Below are 17,288 nucleotides of genomic sequence, written 5' to 3'. Positions count from 1 at the left end.
CTGGTGCTTTAGCTTAGATCAGGCAGGGGCACCAGATGGTGTGGGTAGTTACTGTTTCCTTCACTGCATGTATTCCCGGTTAAGGAAAGGCCACCCATTTCACCTAGGAATGTTCTTGGTGAACCATTTAGAACATGAGTTCTAACTTTGAGTACCTATCTCTACCTTCTGTGTGACAAAGTGGGAAGCAAGCATGAAACAGCTGCACACCAACGTGTCCCGGCTGCTTTGAGAAAAGCTCTTGGGGCTTGTGTGAGTTGCTAGCTGAACTAACCAACTCATTTCATGCGTTTTTACCTGAAAGAATTATTAACAGATAAACTATGGTAATTCAGTCTTTGGTACTTTGTTAGACATTTTCTCAAAAATGAAAATAACTTGTTACTAAAGGAATGCAATGCAGTGTCTGCTGCCAATGATGAAAATTTGAGATTTCAAGTGAAATTGAGAATTTTATAAAAAAATTTATCTTGAAATGAGTTTCATACCATGACACTTAGCTGGAAAATTTTCTAATAATTGAGGACCTTTCTGATGAGGATGGTGGTGATGTTAACAAATACAATTTCCAAATATTATGCAGTGAAACATAGCAACATTTAGAAGCTTGCTTCACTCAGGAGGTAAAAGTCTGACACATGTTTTCTGGCCCCTGGCATCACACCATTGTTTGGTTTTGTGTCATGACAAAAGAGTCTGTAGATATAATTAAGTCTTCTAATCAGTTGATTTTAAAATACAGAGAGTACACTGGATTATCAGAGTAGGTCCAGTTGCAAAAGTCCTTGACAAAAGAGAGGAAGTGAGGGCCAAGGATTTAGCTCAGTGGTTTTGCCACCTGCTGCACAAGCGCAAGGACTCAAGTTCGATCCCTGATACCAAAAAAAAAAAAAAAGAGAGGAAGTGAGAGAAGGTTGGAGAGGGCTGAGCCTGACTCTGATATGACCTGCCTCAGCCAGCCTAGAGACAGAGGACCATGGGGAAGTGAGGGAGGAGAGGGAGTCTGTCAACACCCTGAAGGGCTGTGAAGTAGCCTCCTCCCCAGAGCTCCCTCCGCGGTGCATCCTGCCTGGCACATTGATTTCAGCCTGTGAGACCAACCCAGAGAACCCAGCTGTGCCAGGCTGTATGTGGATATCAGACCCACGAGAGTGGGGAGAAGCTGATGTTGCTATAAGCCATTAAAACTGTGGAAATTCCTTGCAGCAACAATAGAAAACTCACACATGCAGAGAATCGATATTTTATAAATGGTCAACGTAAACTATCGCAAAACCATGCATGAACAAAGGATCTACTCAAAGGGCATGCTGTTCCAAGCTACGAATTTTCATGTCACCAAGTCTGAGTGTTTCATCACAGTTTCAGAAGCCACTGTGCAGCTCAACTTTGAGAAACTACCTCTCAACACTATCAAAGGAGAGCCTTCGTGTTTTCCTGAAAGGGTTATTTAGAGTCTTCTTCCTTTCTCAGCCACATTTATCTTTTTTTTTTTTTACTCTTTTACTTTAATTTTTATTTTTTGTATATCCTTTCATTGGTACATTTTAGGTGTACAATATACTGACATTCATCATTGGAAATTTGCACCTTTACATAATCTCTCTTGGTTCTTATTTTTCCCCCTTCCCCTGCCCTCCCTTCAACCCCTCCCTCCTCCCTATTTACAGACTTTGTTTCCATTTTTTCATTTTCTCATATTAATTCCATTCCCTTCTTTCCTTTCCCTACCCCTCCCACTTCCTTCCCCTTTGCCCCTTTTCTTCCTATTTCACATTATCTATTATACCTTTTAGTCCTTATTTACACTTTCAGTTTTACATTTATCTTTAATAATACATTTCTCCTCAAAATCCACTTGTCTACCTTAACAAGGATGGATCCGTTTTCCTTTGATTAATTTTTTTTTTTTTTTTGGTACCGGGGATCGAACTCAGGACCTTGCACTTGTGAGGCAGGCGCTGGAACCACCGAGCTAAATCCCCGGCCCTATCCTTTGGTTAATATTTGTATCCTTGCCCACACTTTTATTGTTTTTTTCTTAAATTCTTTTATTGGTACATTTTAGGTATACAATACATTTACATTTATCATTGGGTTCTTGTACCTGTACATGATGTATCTTGGTTCTTATTTTTTCCCCATTACCTGTGTGCCCTTCATCCCTCCACCTTCCCCATTTACATAGACTTCGTTTCCATTTTTTTCTTTTCTCATAATTTTTCCTTTCCATTCTTTCCTTTCTCGATCTCCTCCCACCACCCCTACACCTGTGGACCTTTTCCTATTTCCAAGTATAAATTATTAGTTATTAAACCTTTTCATCCTTATTTACACTCTCAGTTTCTCACACCAGAGAAACTATTCAGCATTTACACATTTGTGTCCTATTTATTTCACTTAAGAGTATGGCCTCAATATGCATCCATTTAGCTATAAATGACTGTAGTTTCTCTTTCTTTATGGCTGGGTAGTACTCCATTTTATAAAAAACCCACATCTTCTTTATCCAGTTTCCATTTGATGGGCACTTGGGCTATTTCCAAGCTTTAGCTATTACAAACTGCCACTATAAACACGGGTGCACATATATCTCTGTGGTATGATTCTTTTAATTCTTTTGGGAAAATACTCAGCAGGGGAATAGCTGGGTCAAATGGGACCTCTAGCCCTAGTTCTTTGAGGTTGCTCCATACTGATTTCCACAGTGGTTGCACCAGTCTGCACTCCTACCACCAATGGAGAAGGGTTCCTTTCTCTCCACACCCCCGCCAGCATTTGTTATTGGTTGATTTCTTGATAGCAGCCACTCTTTCTGGGATGAGGTGGAATCTCAGTGTTGTTTTCATCTGCATCTCTCAAATGACCTGTGATGCTGAACATTTTTCATATGTTTATTTGCTATTTCTACTTCTTTGTCTGAGAAATGTCTGTTCATTTCAGATGCTCATTTTTGAATTGGGTCTTTGAATTTGGAGGGGGTCTGATTTTTTTTAAGTTCTTTATATATTCTAGATAGTAGCCCTTTGTCTGAGTTACAGCTGCTAAAATTTTTTTCCCGCATTGTTGGTTGTCTCTTAGCTCTGTTGGTGGTTTATCTTGCAGTGCAGAAGCTTTTTAATAAGATGAAATCCCAGTTGTTGATTCTTTCTGCTAGTTCCCACGCTATTGAGGTTTTGTTCATAAAGTCTTTTCCTATGCCAATATCTTCAAGAGATCTACCTAACTTATCTTCCAGCAAGTTTAGTGTTTCTGTCTTAATATTTAGATATTTAATCCACTTCTATCTTAGTTTAGTGCATGGTGATAGATATGGGTCTAGTTTTAATCTCTGGCAGGTTGAAATCTAGTTTTTCCAACACCATTTATTAAATAGGCTATCTTTTCTCCAATGAGGGTGCTTGGCTCCTTTGTCAAAGATGAGGTGGTTGAGTATGTCTGAAGTTGTTTCTGCATCTTCTATTCCACTGACCTCTGGTCTGTTTCTTTGCCAGTACCATGCTGTTTTTATCACAGTGGCTTTGTAGTATAGTTTCAAGTTGGGTATTGTGATACTCCCAGCCATGTCTCTGTTGCCCAGAATTGCTTTTGCTATTCTAGGTCTCTTCTGTTTCCAAATGAATTTTTGGATTATTTTCTCTAGTTCTGCGAAGTATACTGTTGGAATTTCAATCGGTATTGCATTAAATCTATATAGTAGTTTTGGAAGTATGGCCATTTTCACTATGTTTGTTCTTCCTACTGAGGAACAAGGGATGTCTCCATTTTCTTGTATCCGTCTCGATCTCCTTTTTCAGGGTGCTATAGTTTTCAGTGTAGACGTCTTGTGCTTCATTTGTTAGATTGATTTCTAGATATTTCACTTTTTTGGATGCTATTGTAAAAAGGAATTGTTTCCCTAATTTCTCTCTCAGTGAGTCTGTTATTTGCATATAAGAAGGCTATTGTTTTTTGAATGTTGACCTTATATCCAGCTACTCTACTGAATCTGTCAAATAAGTCTAGAAGTCTTTTGGTAGATTTTTTTGGGTCTTCTATGTAAAGTATCATATCATCAGCAAATAATGACAGTTTCACTTCTTCCTTTCCTATCTTTATTCCTTTTATGTCTTTCTCTTTTCTAATTGCTGTGGCTAATGTTTTCAGAACTATATTGAACAGGGGTGGTGATAGTGGGCATCCTTGTCTTGTTCCTGATTTTAGAGTGAAGGTTTTCAGGTTTTGACCATTTAGTATGATGTTGGGTGTTGGTTTTTCATAGGTAGCCTTAATCAGGTTAAGATAAAGACCTTCTATTCCAATTTTCTGTAGGATTTTTATCATGAATGGGTGTTGGATTTTGTCAAATGCCTTTTCTGCATCTATTGAGATGATCATATGGTTTTTGTCCTTGACTCTGTTAATATAGTATATTACATTTATTGATTTATGAATGTTGAACCATCCTTGCATCTCTGGGATAAATCCAACTTGGTCAGGGTGTATGATCTTCTTGATGACCCTCTGTATTCTGTTTGCCAGTATCTTGTTGAGGATTTTTGCATCTATGTTCATTAGAGAGATTGGCCTGTAGTTCTCTTTTTGGGTTGGGTCTTTCCCTGGTTTTGGAATCAAAGTAGCACTTGCTTCCAGGTATGAATCTGGAAGCCTTGCTTCCCTTTGAATTTCCTTGATGAGTTTAAAGAGTAATGGCGATAAGTTCTTCTTTAAATGTCTTGTAGAATTCAGCAGTGAAGCCATCAGGACCTGGGCTTTTTTTGTTGGTAAATATTTTATTACATTTTCAATTTCACTCGTTGTAATTGGAGTGTTTAGAATTTCTATATGTTCTTCATTTAACTTTGGCAATTCATATGTATCTAGGAATCTGTCCATTTCTTCTGTGTTTTCTATTTTATTAGAGTACAGGTACTCAAAGTAGGTATTGATCCTCTGGATTTCTGCTGGGTCTGTTGTGACTTCACCTTTTTCATTCTTAATTGCATGGATTTGTGCCCTTTTTTTCCTTTTTTGATAAGGTTGGCTAAAGGTTTATCAATTTTATTTATTCTTTAAAAAAACCAACTCTTTGATTCATTGATTTTTTGTATCATTCTCTTAGTCTCCATTGCATTGATTTCTGCTCTGATTTTTATAATTTCCTTTCTTATGCGAGCTTTGGGTTTGTTATTCTCTTCTTTTTCTAGGAGCTTGAGGCTTTGTTTTAAGTTATTTGTCTGAGTTCTCTCTGTTTTCCTAATATGGGCATTCACTGCAATGAATTTCCTGTGTAGAGCTGCTTTCATTGTGTCCCATAGATTCCTGCATGTTGTACTGGTACTATCATTTACTTGTAGAAACGGTCTAATTTCTTCTTTAATTTCCTCTGTGACCCATTGGTTGTTCAGGAGGGTGTTATTCAATTTCCATATGTTTGTGGGAGTTTTGCAGTTTCTCATGTTATTGATCTCCAATTTTATTGCACTATGGTCTGATAATATACAGGGGGTAATTTCAACTCTTTTACACTGACTTAGACATGTCCTATGAGCTAGTATGTGATCTATTTTGAAGAATGACCCATGTGCAGCTGAAAAGAAGTGTATTCTGATTTTGTGGGGTGGAACACTCTGTAAATATCTATTAAGTCCATTTGTTCAATAGCTTGGTTCAGTTCTAGAATTTCGTTGTTAATTTTTTGTTTAGATGATCTGTCTATTTGTGATAGTGGGGTACTGAGGTCCCCCACTACAATTGTATTAGTGCTTATTCGGTTTTTCATATCCATTAATATTTGTTTTGTATAGTTGGGGGCATTCTTATTTGATGCATATATATTTAGGATTGTCATCTCTTCCTCTTGAATTGTTCCCTTCACAAGAATGTAGTGACCATCTTTGTCTCTCTTAATTGGTTTTGGTTCGAAATCTACTTTGTCTGCAAATAATATTGCTACCCCTGCTTTTTCCCAGGTTCCTGTCATGTGGACAGCCATTTTCCATCCTTTTCTTTCAGTCTATGAATTTCTTTTTGAGTTAGGTGTGTTTCTTGTATAAAGCATATTGCTGGATTTTGCTTCTTAGTCCATTCTGTCAGTCTACTTCTTTTGATTGGTGAATTGAGGCCATTAACATTGATAGTTATAATTGATAGATATTGACTCATCCCTGTCATGATGTTTTACTGTTGTTGGCTCTTATTTCTTTTTCCCCCTTTCCCTTTAGTTTCTTACCTTGTCTGGTGGCTTCCCTCTGTTGAGCCTCATGGAGTTGTGACCTTCATTGCCTTTTTCTAGGATATTGCTTAGAATTGTTTGGAGTGCTGGTTTGGTGTTCATGAAATTTCTCAGGTGTTCTTTGTCATGGAAATATCTAATTTCCCCATCGATTTTGAAAGATAATTTTGCAGGATACCACAGTCTAGGTTGGAAGTTATTTTCTTTTAGGGCTCAAAATACTTGACTCCAGGCTCTCCTTGAGTTGAGGGTTTGTGTTGAGAAGTCTGCCATGATTCTGATGGACTTTCTTTTATAGGTGATTTGTTTCTTTTCTCTAACTGCCTGTAGGATTTTGTTCTTCTGTTGGGTTTCTGGGATCTTGACTATTATATGTCTAGGTGTAGTTTTTTTTTTAATCGTGGCTAGGTGGAGTTCTATATGCCTCATTTATCTGTATGTCCAATTCTCAACCTCTGTCTGGGAAGTTTTCTACTATTACTTCTGTGAACAGTTTTTTTATGTCAGTTGTACTTTCTCCTGGTTTTTTTGTGGACTCCTATCAGTCTTATGTTATTCTTCTTTGCGTCATCTAGCAGCTTCTGAATTGATTTCTCATGGTCCCTTACTATTTTTAAGAAATATCTGTTTTCATGGTCCTTCACTGCAATCCTGTCTTCTATATCTGATATTCTATCTTCAGATTCTCTTAATCTGCTCTGCATGCTTTCAGTGGAGTTTTTAATCTCCTGAATATCTGTTTGAATCTGTTTCATGGATTCCATTTCTTTCTTATGTTGGGCAATCATGGTTTCCATTTCCTTCCTATGCAGGGCATTCATGGCTTCCAGCGTGATTCTAAGCTCATCTATTTTTTTTATCAGTTTCTGTTCTGGAGCCTCTGATCATGTCTTTCACACTGCTCACCATGTCTGTAGTTATCTTGGAGATTATTTCTGCTTTGAATTTTTCCAGAGCCTCATTCATCTGTTTTGTTACTTCCTGTGCTATCAGTTCAGGGTATCCAGGTGGTTGTTTATCAGACTTTTCCACCTCATTTCCCCCAGAATTTGCCTTTTGAGGGGTGGAAGTGTGTGTTTGTGACTTGCTTAAATGTCTTCTCATTTTTGTTTTTGGTACTGTCCTCAGTTGATATTTTGAAGTTGCTTATTGTAAGTATCTTTGTGGATGTATTTAGAACCCTTATGGAATGATTGCTTCTCAGAGATGTCTTCCAGATATAGCTGGTCTTTAGGTTTTGAGTCTCTAATGGCTCTGAGGCTATCTCATTTTCATTATACCAGGAAGGACAACTGATTAGTTCAATCACAACACCTTAGCCCAAGTGATACAATCAGCAACACCATAGCATCAAATACATCATTAGAGAATGACAATTTGTGGTAGTTATTAATCTATCACCTTTAAAAATGAAGGGCCTCCTTCAGGGTATGTCTCTGCTGTCACAATAGACAATATGGGCAGCAGTGTGCAGTTATAAGTCAATGAGTCTCAGTAAGCTAGTCCCAGACCCATGAGATTCAGGCAGATTTCTGGCTGCAAGTCCCAACTTGAGCTCCCTGTCTACCTGCAGAATTGCACTCTGCAAGGTTCTATTGCAGGTTTCAGCTGCCTTTCCCCTGAAGAAAGTCTAGGTTCCAATGGGAGCTGATGATCCCTCCAACTTACCAAGCATGGTGGTCTGGTGTGCCTTTATTGCAGAGATTCTCTTCACTTTTCCAGTGGGCTTGTTTTCATCATGGAGCCTGAGAGAGGCCCTCTCTGTGTTGTTCACTTCTGCAGCTCAGGACAATGGCTTTTATGTCCCCCTGTGCCTCTGCAGTGTGGAACCAAGTAGCTGCACAGCCAGGCCAGAGGCAGGGGGCAGGGGGCCTGTTGTAGGAGGTGCCTGCTTGGCCAAGCTGGGGCTGGTAGGTGTGCCCGGGGGAGGTCCTCCTCACCCTGTCTTGGTCCCAAACCTGTCCTGGTCACAAGCTGGTGGAGCAAGCTGGAGGAAGCAGGTCCCAGTCAGGCTGCAACCACTCAGCCCGACTCAGCCCTCGCCCATGCTTTTCTTTTCAAGCTGTCTTATTTTTTACTTAAGGTGTCTCTTATAAGCAATGTGCAGGCAGTTTCCTTCCTACCCTTCTCCTTCCTTCCTTCTTTCCTTCCTTTCCTCTCCCCCTTTCACTCCCTTTCTTTCTCTCTCTCATATTCAAACTGTCAAATTTAAGATATTTAGACCATTTACATTTTGTCCAATTGTAATATTAATATATTTGGCTTTGAATACACTATTATGTATTTTCTATATAACCAATGTGTTCCATTTTTCTTATACTTCATTCCATGTTCTCTTTTTGCATCAATCAGACATTTAAAAATTATACTATTTTTCTCCTCTATTCACATATTACTTTTGCATTTTTACTTAAAATTATTATATGAATGCTTGACTTATCAAAATTCAGTATAAATCAGTACTTTTACTTTGTCCAATATATCAAGACTGAGAAAAATTTTAACTTTATACTCCTCCAAATGGACATGATGTTTTTGTATGATATATGTGTATATTTAAGTTCATATATTATTTATTTTGTATTAATTTTGACATGTATTTTCACGTTGTGTAGAATTTTATGCTGATAGTTATTTCTATAAGTTTTTAAAAGATATTTAATTGTCCACTGGTTTTCATTATTTCCATTAAAAAATCAGCTCTTAGCCTTTGGCTAATTTTTTTAAGGCAACTGTCTCCTCTCCTTCTCTGGTAGCTGTTAAGTTTTTCTTTTTATCTGTGCCTAACTATGACATGCTAAGATTTGACTTTTTTGAGTTATCTTTTTGACTCGTAGGTTTTAAAGCTATAGCTTTAACTATAGTTTGAGATCTTATTTAAGTTTTAGAAAAATATCCAGGCACATACTGCTTCCATCTCTCCATTTCTCTCCTCCTTGAATTCTAGTTACACATATATTGGATCTTTCACTACTTTCCTTTCTTTCTGATCAACATCTTACACTTTATAATACACTCACATTTATACACAAATTGCATGTTTGTTTACAAATACAAAAGGCAAAGAATCACAAAGAACCTAAGCAACGGCTTCATGGACTACATTCAACAGAGTTAATACTGGCATCCCTGCTCCTCGTTTTTTACAGTCTGGGAGGAAATGCCAACCGCCACTCACACTGGCCTAATCCTTTAGAAGTTGTGCAGCTCGGCACACGTCTGGGTTTCCACGGAGCTGAACTGAGACTCCATGGTGTCCAGGCCAAATCCAGCAGCGGGAAGTCGTCCATGGCTGCCTTCGTTTCGTTGCTGTTCAGCGGCACCTTGCTCTCCGGACCAGGGACACTTCGGGCAGTGTCGAATGAGTGGGTACTCATAGAAAAGCTTCAGTGTTTCAGGGAGCTGCCGAGGGGCAGGTGAGGGCTACTGTCTGAAAAGGTTTAAGTCTGTCTGGGTCTGCGTGTCAAACATCTGGAGCCCTAGGAAGCGAGCCCCACCCCTGCACCCCTAAGGTGGAGCAGACGGATCTGCGAGAATGAAGTCCCTCTGGGTCTCTCTGTCCAGCGACTCCAGGACCGGCTCCGTGGCCATGGAGCCGAGGCCACTCTCTTCAGTTTGAGTCTGGATGTTGGAGGTGGAGAAGAACTCTTCAATATCAAAATCGATGCTGGGGTTCTGGATGGGGCCAGAGGGGAGCTGGGTGTCAGCCCCAGGATTGGCATCAGACACAAGACCGCAGTTGTCCAACGCCTGACCAGGCAGAGTGCTTGACAAGATGTTTGCTAAGTCGCTTAGCAGATCTATGGTGTAAGTCTGGTTATCTGTCATGTTCTGTGAGAAGCATACCATTCTGCACACTGAAGTTTAAGTTGGGTGCAGATTTCTCAATATCTTCACTTAAAGGCTTAGGGTTGCTCTGAGGTAACAAACTGTGAGTGACGGTCTCTGCTACTAGACTACTGTTTATAATATTATCCGTGGGGACGCTGTCTGAGTGGACGCTCTCAAAAATGTCCCCGCACATCCTGGCTTGGTCCACCTGCATCCGGGTGTCTGGGGGCCCCCGGCAGCCCACAGGTCTGGGTCTCCCTGGAGACCCCACCTGGCTGGAGACAGGCGTTGATGAAAGCATCCGTCTGAGCAGAGATGGACGACACTGCTTTAGAGGTGGGCAGCAGCGTCCGAGTGGGAACACTACTGGGAAGGGGCACTCAGGGATCAAGGGACAGGTCGGTTTGAGAGCAAGACGACACGCAGGAGTCAGGGCCAGGCCACGGGGCAGAGAGGACCAAGTGTGGCGAGGCACGGGTCAGACCCATCTGCATGCTGATGGACGAAGTGCCGTTCCTTTGACAACGGCATTAGAAGGACTCTTCCCCAAGTTCACCTGAACAGCCGTACTCACTGGCTCAACGCCGGGTTTATAACTTGTGAGAGAGAGAGGCAGGCTCTCCCTCAGGAAGCATGCCTCGGAATCCAGGCCGAGGATCAGAGCTTCCACGGACATGGGCACCAGGTGCTCCGCACCCGTTGCTGAGCCCTGATCTACACCCAACACCACGGACTGGGCCGCAGAGTCGGCTGTGAGCACAAAGGCCGGCACAGGCGACAGCTGCATGACGGTAGGAGCAGCTTCTGAGGGTACCGTGGAGGCGTGGTGACGCTCTGCTTCCTGGAGCCGCAGGAGTCCTCAGAGAGGGCATGAGTTTTATTTCTGAAGTCTCCAGTTCCTGGGCTTCTGGCCGAGGGTTTGGTTGGCGGCTCAAGGATTCGATGGTCTTTGTGGACAACTTCTGGTTTTGCAGGTCGTTTTCCATTTTGCTTTTCTTATTAGGTGGGTCCCTGCGCTCCACGGGGATCTCATGGCCTGTGCAGCAGAGGTGCGATTGCAGAGCCCGCCTGCTGGCTGGGGGCCGCCGCCCGTGCCCCGGAGGCCTTGCCGGGTCCTCCACGTGCTTCTTCAGGTCCCACTCGTTGCCGTACGTGTTGCCACACTTGGTGCGTTTGTGCTTCCTTTGCGTGCATCTTCATGAAGTGCTTTTTTATGAGAGAAAACTGAAAATGGTCCATCAGGGCTGCTGGGGCCCCTTTCAATTGGACAACAGAAGAATTTTGGTACGGTCTTCAAGTCTTTTCTTATTGTTGGGCGCACTGTGCCATCCCTGCAGGCGGTGGCTCTTGGCCAGGTGCATGCTGAGCTCCAGGCTGTTGGGCAGGGTCTGGCCTCAGCTGCGCACGGTGCTCAGGACGTTGGTCTGCACGACCCCCTTTCACTACTTCGTTTAAGTATTTCCTCATATTTCACTCAATCCACATGTGTTTTGGTTTTCCACACAGTATTCTAAGAATGTCATTCTAATCAATCTTCAAGTACCCTAACCCTCTCTTCAGTTTTATGTACTTCATATTTTGTTAAATTAATTCATGGAGCCCTTGATTTCAGTTACTATATTTTATTTGTACTAGAATTTCCATTTGATTCCTTCCTAAAGAAATCTGTTCTCTTGTAAACTTCTCAGGTTATCATGTCTTATTGATGAAACGGACTTTTACTTTAAAATCCAGAACCGAAAATACATCGTCTATATCCCTTACGAGTCCACTTCTACTTTTCTGTCATACTCTTGATTTCTAGTTATGCTGTTATCTTGCTTCCTCATGTAAGCACTTATTAATGGTCCACCTGGTCCCAGGTGCACACGTACAGTCTGCCCACCCCCCACCCCCCGCCCGTTGTAGAGGTCGTGTGAAGCTCTGCACAATGTTCTATCTAGCAGCGACCCGAATGCAAGGCCCACACTCAACCCCAGATTTATCACAGTCTGGTGAGTACTGAGACCCTGCAAAGGTGCATTACCGCTTCCATGTGCGTCAGTGCATTTAGGACCCAGCTTCAGTCCGAGGCTGCGACCTCTCGGGCTGCCAACTCTAACCTGGAAGTGCGCCAGGGTCCTTGTCTCCTTTGAAGGGTTTTGAACACCACCGTTGTCCCTAATCCACTTAGCCTTGCAAGAGTTTTGCTCAGCTTTTCAACTTCTCTGTGGCCTCTCCCACTAGCAGGAAAGCATCCCAAAGCTGCAAACTTACCTGAGCTTTCTTGGCATGGATTTGGTCTCCAGAATTCAAAATAACCTTGGCCATTTTCTGATTTATTCAAACCCATGTTTTTCATATTTTGTCCAGATTTACTAATTGTTTTCATTATGGGAATTGGTCCAAATTAGTAGCCTTCCATTTCTAGAAATAAAACTCTCTGTATTCATTTTTTAAGATTTTCTAATCTCCCTGATATTCTGTAGTTATTCTACAATGCATCTAAGAATCAACGTGTTTACCTTGCTGGTATTCATTGTTCTTTTTCAGCCCACATCTAGTGTCTTCTTTCAATTCCAGAATTTCCTACTCTAATCTTTTTGAATAGTAGCCATTCTCATTGTCCTTAGTTTTCCTTTCTGGAACTTCTATCCACATGTGTTAGAGCCTCTCCTGTCTTCTGTATCTTTCCACTTTTCCTCCAAATTTTCAATCTGTTCTTGCCTAGGACAACGTATATGGTTTCCTCAGAATTACCTTGCAATTTATTAATCTCTCTCTTTTTTTTCCTTAAATTCTTTTATTGGTACATTTTAGGTATACAATACATTTACATTTATCATTGGGTGCTTGTACCTGTACATGATGTATCTTGGTTCTTATTTTTTCCTCATTCCCTGTGCACCCTTCACCCCTTCCACCCTTCCCTATTTACAAAGACTTTGTTTCCATTTTTTTTCTTTTCGCATCATTTTTCCTTTCCCTTCTTTCCTTTCCCCTTCCCCTCCCACCACCTCTACCTCTTTGGACCTTTTCTTCCTATTTCAAATATTAATCTCTCTTTTGATAAATATAATCTACTGTTTAAACTGCCCATTTAATTATATTTTATTGACTATATTTTTCATTTAGAGAATTTCTATTTTTTTCTTTTCAGATGCATTTGTTGTGCTCATTGCAATCTCCTATTATTCTATTCTGGATTATTTTCTATCCTTTGTGACTTGAACACCTTGAGCATGTTAATTTGAAAGTCTCTGGGGGTTGAGGCTAATACAGGACCTATCCGACCTGTTTCCGGAGGGCTCACACACTCTCTGATTGCTGGGGTGTGTCTGCAGAGCCAGCTGGAGGTCAGCTCTGATAAGAGCCCTTTGCTGTCACTGGCTCGGGACCAGCTGTGCATCTCCATCTCATCTCTGAGTTCCTCACAGCAGAGATAACTCAAGAGTTCCATTCACACTCAAGCGTGGGTAGGCTAGGGGTTCTGAGTGGTTATGGTTGCATATGTCTGAGTGTGAGGAACGTCTTACTGATTCTGTTTCGTTTTGTTTTGTTCCTTAAATTCTTTTATTGGTACATTTTAGGTATACAACACGTTTACATTTGTCACTGGGTGCTTGCACCTGTACGTGACGTACCTGGGTTCTTATTTTTCCCCCATTGCCTGTGCGCGCTTCACCCCCTTTTGCACCCTGAAGCCAGGGCCAGAATTCTATCTGCAGCCAGGTCTTCTTGGAGGAATAGATTTCCTCCTCCCTCCTCCAGGTGCAGAGTGACTGCTCCACCTGGCCGCGTAGCCCTCTGAGCGATTCAATCCTGCTTGCTTCTTTTTTCTTGAGCTCCTTTATTTCTAACCCCTGGAGAATTCAGTGCTTACTTTCAAATTTGGCGATGTAGGTTTACAGTTTTTTATTTAAAATTGGCGACCTTGCATTTGTATGAGGGAGAAGGGGAGGGTGGGTTGTTGAAGGCTCTTTGAGATTCACTCTATCCATAAACTGGAAAGGGAGCCAGAATCTTCTTTAAGCTTCCTGTGGCAATCATGTAAGTCAGAAAGCAAATGTTGGCTCCTCTGCTGGGACGAGGCGGCCTCATCATGACTGCACAGGCCTTCATCTGAAATTTAACATCTGAACAGCTTTGGCTCCACGCTGGAAGGCTCCGCCCTGCACAAACATCCCCTCATAGGCTAGTGACCTTCTAGCTGGTGTAGTAACAACAATAAAAACAAAACAACAAACAAACAAAAACCCCCAAGAGATATATTGGCCCATTTGTCCAGCAATATGGGTATTTCCAAATAGCCCATGGTTATTAAAAATGCAAATACGAAGCTGAGTGCCATCCCATGAACCTGTAGTCCCAACTACTTGGAAGGCTGAGGCAGGAGAACCCCTTGAGTTCAAGAGTTTGGGCTCAGCCTAGGCAACACAGTAAGACCTCATCTGTTAAAAGCAAACAAACAAAAACAACTAACATGTGAGTGCATTCATGCCAATTCTGCAAAACCAGCTGCTGGTTTACGATGTGTATTTTCAACAGCACAGTAACCAGGGCTCCTACAAACACCAGCTCCCCTTTTACTCTGTGCTTGTTATAACTTTTTGGTGGCATGGTTTTAAATCACAAGAAAGTTGAAAGTACTTCCACATAGCCTTTATCCAGATTCACCAACTAGCAAACTTTTCCTACATACACTGGTATTGCTGTGTAATAATATAACATACACTGTTATTATATGTATTTGTACGTATCAATACTAGATATAACTGCATAGTTATTATGCACAATAATTTTATAATTTATATTTTAAGTTGTACTTTTATAATTTGTTGTATGTAGAAGTGTACGTATATAAAGACAGTTGTGTTATATGTTGCATATAACAGTTTCTTGGGTGTAGTTACCTAAAACAGGGCCACTTTCCTCCAAGTATCCACATGCATATTTCCTTGGAATGTTCATCAATATTCACAGTGCAATTATCAAGGTTGAAAACAGTGAGCACTGCTTCCCAGTATCTTGTCTCCCAGCACCACAAACATGAAGGAGGCGGAGAGGGGGACCCGAGGCCAGGCTGAGCGGCACGCGTGAGGCACAGAGCACACACACGCACGAGCCACCTTCTCCGCAGGACAAGAGCCAAATGGCACAGCTTTTGCGGAGTTGAAGGGGTTTCCCTTACTTGCACCTTGCTCTGGTGCCTTACTCGAGCTTTTCGGCAGGGGCTCGGGATGTTTGAGCAGCTTGCTGGAAGTCTCAGAGGTGGAAACCCCGATATGCTTGATCCCAGAGTCTTCTCTCCCCTCCACGCTAAGACACTGACGAGGACCCAGTGTCTCCCAGGACCGGGAGGGTTTGGGCTCTCCCCAGCTCTGCGATTTGCTACCTGTGCTCAAAGTGTCTATTCCCAGCCAGATCCCCTCTGATTTACTTCCCACAAGGCTGCTGGGAGGATGTGAATGAAAATGACCTTCATCGGCTGCGAGGCTAAAACCAGGTCGAACCTGTGAGCGGTTAGTTCACGCCAGAGTGCAGTGACTGAGATCAGAGGCTCACTTAGCGGGGACAGAAAGGACAGAGTGACAGGTGCACAGCAGAGGTTGAGAGCCCAGCACACGCTGAGGGCACCTGAAGGACCTGTCTCAGCGCCTACATAACTTCCAGGCCCAAACCTGCCCCGTCCGCTGCGACAGCCTGCACTTTTGCACCCTGCTCCTGTGTTTACCTACAACTGCAGATGAGTAGATGGCTCCTCACCCCGGCACACGCACAGGCACGCACAGGCACGCACACGCACACGCACAGGCACGCACACGCACACGCACAGGCACGCACACGCACAGGCACGTCCCTGGGAGGGGATCTCTCCCTCTCCAAATATGGACAAAAGCACAGGCCCCGAAGCTGGCTCGGCCTGGCAACACTCAGGGCTATTTTGGGGTGCAGTTCTGGCTGTTGGGGAGGATCAACGAGACATCTATCTGCTCAGCCCCTGCAATTAGAGACAACGCGAGCTACTGTGCACTGGACTGGAGCCGCTCCTCCGCCTCCTGGCTCCAGACCTGTGGGTAACCAGGCTGTGCTGAACACAGGCAAACCCACAGGCACCCTCTCTTCAGGGACCCTGGCCCAAGGCTCCACAGAGGCCTCAGAGAGCAGGGAGAAGGGACAAGGCTCCAGGCTGGAGGATTCTGACGTTGGTGGACCACAACGAGAAACACCCCGGCCTCTGAGCCCCTCGAGAAGGTCAGACATGATTCAAGAATGGAAGCCACATTGGCCCAGGGTGGTGTCCTGACCTTTCCAGGCCTGCGCAGCCAGGCCACGGGCTTGGAGCAGCCACGGGGAGGACAGTTTGTGTGGGACCAAGACGCCAGAAAGGGAGGAGGGTTTGGGCTTGTGGATCTTGTATTTGAACAAGAACAGCCAGAGAGAAGAGAGTGAGATAGAGCCAGAGACAGGAAGAGGGGAAGGCGGGAGGGATGGGACAGAAGGGAGACGGAAAGAGAAGGGAGAGGAGGGAGAGCAGAGCAAAGCGAAAGGAAAGGAAGGGAAGTGCAAGCACAGGACATGCGGGTGGTGGAAATTCCAGGGCACGTAATAAGGACCCTGGCCCTAAACAGTTCCGGGCCCTGCACCAGCACGGGCTCCCCCTGCCCACGAGGGTCCCCCAAGTGGGGCCCTCAAAGCACGCTGGGCCTGCAGTCCCTGCACAGCCGTTCAGTTATTTTCTGATATTTGGGGGCCGATGCTGACAGGGCCCCTTCGTGGAGGGCCCTGAGCAGAGTCCAGGCACAGGCCCAGCCCTGCCAAGCCCAGCCCTGCCAGGCCCGGGGCACCTGAGCTCTGCGGCCCTAGACGGGCCTCTCTGAAACGTGTGGGAGCAAACTCGGCTCCTGCAATTGTATCAAGGTCAGAAAATGCAATCACATCCCCTTGATTCAGGGTCTTGATTGATGCGCTTTTTCCTCAGGGGGAGAACTGTGTGATTTCCATCGAGAACTCTGAAGCTCAGATCTCAGGATCGTGACCATAGACCCAGGTGTCACCTCCCATGATGTTTCTTAAGAAGCTGGAATCTGAAATGGAACAGCACGCAACTCCCACGAAACCGACAGCATTGCATGCTGGTGGCCCAGAGCTCATGGCATTCTGTGAAACACACCTTCTCTCACTGCAACTCACTCCCGACCCCACCGAAGAAACGGGTCACACACTGTCGCTAATGGTCGGTGCTGCCACTTCTCTTACTGAA

At 43.4% G+C, this 17,288-nt stretch overlaps 1 pseudogene across 1 annotated transcript; it reads right to left on the bottom strand.

Annotated features, from left to right (window-relative positions):
* Nucleotides 1–513: 513 nt before the first annotated feature.
* LOC147828475 (ATM interactor pseudogene) lies at nucleotides 514–11,260 on the bottom strand (annotated as a pseudogene). Its single transcript, XR_015450735.1, has one exon. The product of XR_015450735.1 is annotated as an ATM interactor pseudogene (transcript).
* Between the last annotated feature and the right edge of the window lie 6,028 nt (nucleotides 11,261–17,288).

This window comes from Heterocephalus glaber, unplaced genomic scaffold, assembly GCF_053883595.1.
Source record: "Heterocephalus glaber isolate CG9 unplaced genomic scaffold, H.glaber_assembly_v1.0 deba00001067, whole genome shotgun sequence".
NCBI lineage: Eukaryota > Metazoa > Chordata > Mammalia > Rodentia > Bathyergidae > Heterocephalus > Heterocephalus glaber.
This window is presented reverse-complemented; position numbering and strand designations above follow the sequence as displayed.